The sequence below is a fragment of the Mustela nigripes genome, chromosome 4, assembly GCF_022355385.1.
Source record: "Mustela nigripes isolate SB6536 chromosome 4, MUSNIG.SB6536, whole genome shotgun sequence".
NCBI classification, from domain to species: Eukaryota; Metazoa; Chordata; class Mammalia; order Carnivora; family Mustelidae; genus Mustela; species Mustela nigripes.
The window spans coordinates 69,487,236-69,490,563 of NC_081560.1; the positions used below are offsets into that span (position 1 = coordinate 69,487,236).

Sequence of the window (3,328 nt, forward strand, 5' to 3'; positions counted from 1 at the left end):
CCGCACCCCCCCCCCAACAAATTTGAGGCAAATTTCCAAAAACTCCCACCACCACAGCTTCTTACTCATTTGCATCTATGCTTATTAACTTTCTCTTTTCTCCAGATTCCCTGGCGGGAAGTCTCCCTCCCACTCGCTAGAGCGGGCCTCCGCACGTGTGCGTTACAGCTCATCCTTTCACCTACTCCCTGATCTTGCTTTTCCTCAAGCACCATCAACTTCTCACTCTCTATTTTTTCCTACCAGATAAAAAAATATGCAATTGGTCCTCCTTCAGTGTCATTCTGTGGTAGCGAGACCCGCAAATAAAGAGGAGCACCAGGGCTGCGGCAGGAGGAGGAGGAGGAGGAGGGGGGGGGGGAGTGCAGCCAGCGGGCAGCGCGGCCTTGGCCTATGTGACTGGGTGGCACCACCGTGGCCGGTGGAGAGGATTCAAGATGACCAACGAGGAACCTCTTCCCAAAAAGGTTCGGCTGGGCGAAACAGACTTCAAAGTTAGGACACGAGATGAGTTCATTCTAAGATGGAAACCATATGAAGCGTATGTCCAAGCTTTGGAGGGCAAGTACACAGATCTTAACTCTAATGATGTAACTGGATTAAGGGAATCTGAAGGAAAATTAAAGCAACAGCAGCAAGAGTCTGCGCACAGGGAAAACATCCTTGTAATGTGACTCGCAACCGAGGGGCAAGAGATGCAGGAGTGTACTAGGCAAATCCAGTACCTCATGCAAAGTCCAGCAACCTAGCGTTGCCCAACTGAGATCAACAATGGGAGACCCAGCAATCAATTTGTTTTTCCTAAAAATGAAAGGTGAACCGGAACAGACTGAAGACAAACTGGAACAAGCCCAAAATGAACTGAATGTCTGGAAGTTTACACCTGAGAAGTAAACAAGTCACACCCCCCAATCAAGACTTCCCTGACAGCAACGCTTCGAGAAAGCTGTGGTGGGACATCCAAGTACCGGTTTCCACACCAAGACTCAGACTTTTTGAGCTCCCTAGCCACCTTCTTATACTATCCAGCTTGTAATGGTTACTGTAAAACTTAACCAGATGAACTTTGTGTTTCAGCTTTTTTCTCTTCCCTTGCTTCAGAGGCCTGATGGTGTTGGACTATTCCAAAGAAGTAGCCACCACCGAAAAATTCCCCTTCTAGAACATGTAGACACTTGAGAAATGTTTCTGTTTGAAGAAAATAGAGGGAGAAACTGAAGTCTTAAGTCTGTGGCACACTGTGTCTTCACACAGTTTGGAGGAATGAAAGCCTAGAGATTTAAAATCATGAACTGAACATGTAAAATTCCAGTAAAATGTAAAAATGGAATATGCATCGCTCTTAACCTTGAGCACAGTGACTTAGAGACACTGTATATCAGTTTTGCCAATAAGACGGTGGACTTCAAGACTGTTGTTGAACTTCTGGGTCAAAACTTAAATGAGCCAAACAGGCCAAAAGTTAATGGCGAAGTGTCGAATGCTTATCCAGGAGAATCAAGAGTTTGGAAGGCAGCTGTCCAGGGACGTATCACACAACTTGAAGCAGAGCTGGCTTAACAGAAGAAATGCAGTGAAGAACTTAAAAGCAGTCAGAATGAACTGAATGACTTCTTCAACTTGATGAAGAAGCAGAGGGTTTGCAGAGCACCATTCTAGTTCTTTCAGCAACTGAAAGAGACTTGCCAACAGTTGGCTCAATACCAACAGCAGCAGTCTCAAGCTCTGGCCCCCAGTACCAGCAGGACTATGTCTTCTGAGCCTAAGGCCACAGGTAAACACTGCAGTCGGCAGGCCAACGGAACAAGTAATGGCAGATCCTCCCGGCAGAGGACGTCCGGGTCTGGATTTCCAAGGGAGGGCGACACAGCCGAAGATGACTTTCCTTCTTCTCCAAGGAATGGTAACAAGGCCTCCAACAGCTCAGAGGAGAGAACTGGCAGAGAAGGTAGTAGTTATGTAAATCAACTCAGTGCTGGGTATGAATGTAGACCCTCCCACAGGCAGTGAAAACTCTCTCACACACCACCCAAATGACATAGACTCCAATCATGACCCTCAAGAGGAGAAAACAGTGAGTGGGAAAGGTAACTGTCTTGCGGGTTCCCGCTACGTTCAGAATGGCTTGGACTCAAGTGTAAATGTACAGGGTTCAGTTTTGTAATATTTTTTCCCAGCAAATTTTTATACAGTGTCACTTAATTTGGGAGAGGATGCTGTCCAGAAAATTAATGCATACTTTTGTCACAATTTGCCTTTTATTGTGGGTGTGGTTCCCCTCCTCCCCCCTTTTTTTCCTTCCCCTTCTTTGCTTTAATACCTCTGCCACTTTGGAAATTTTAAGAGTTAGTTAACTTTAATGTTCCTAAAAGGACATTTTGTGTAGGGTCAAGTTATTTTTATGTGAGTTAATGTGAAATTGTAGATGGAAATCTTTCCTTAAAGTATAACACAATGATGTCTGCATGAATCTGTGTCTCTCCTAGAACCTGTGCTGTGTAAGGGCATTCTTACTCATGCTGTTATGATACTTAAGCACCATTCAGACTTAGAGTAGCTGGGGGTTTATGATTGCCAAGTTTGCCCAGTATAGTAGTTTTATCACTAAAAGCTGGACTTGCTGATGGAGTCCTATAGTAGTTTCAGTGTTAATACAGTTTTTCTACCATACATCTGTGCATTTTCTCTTTAGGAGATTTAGGAGACTGAATGTTTAAGCAATTTGTGTGCATAGTTAATCAGCTTTTATGAACTGTTGTATCCTATTAATGCATATTGCTCTGTGATTCCAGTATATCTTATCTGTACTGACCAAACCTAAATAAAGATTTTACTATAACCACCACCAAACATATGTGTGTGTGTATGTGTGTATATATATATATATATATATATATATATATATATATATATATAATTACTTTTCCCTTCTAAAAACACTCTCTTTTAAATCCCCCCCCCCCCATACTACCCTATATCATGGTCCCTTCGATAGCAAAACTCCTTGGAAAAGGAATCTATATGCTCACTACCTTCAACTGCTTTCCTTCCATACTTTCTCAAACATACAGGAATCTAATTTTCGCTCTCTATATAATTTCTCTTTTGCATAACCAGATGAAATCCTCTCATCTCTACCTTCAGAATGAACTAAGAATCCCAGTACTTCTTAACTTCCCAAATGCCATTAGCCTGGCTTACACCACTATTATTTCACACCTGTGATGTTAACAGAATCCAGACTGGTCCACCTGTTTCTGACCTTGATTTACTGCTATCTATTCTCAAAATAGCTGCAAGATGTATATAGTTAAAACATATCCAGGTT

At 42.8% G+C, this 3,328-nt stretch overlaps 1 pseudogene; it reads left to right on the forward strand.

The window, feature by feature from the left end:
- Positions 1 to 437: 437 nt before the first annotated feature.
- LOC132015079 (pre-mRNA-splicing regulator WTAP-like) lies at positions 438 to 2,166 on the forward strand (annotated as a pseudogene).
- Positions 2,167 to 3,328: the final 1,162 nt, after the last annotated feature.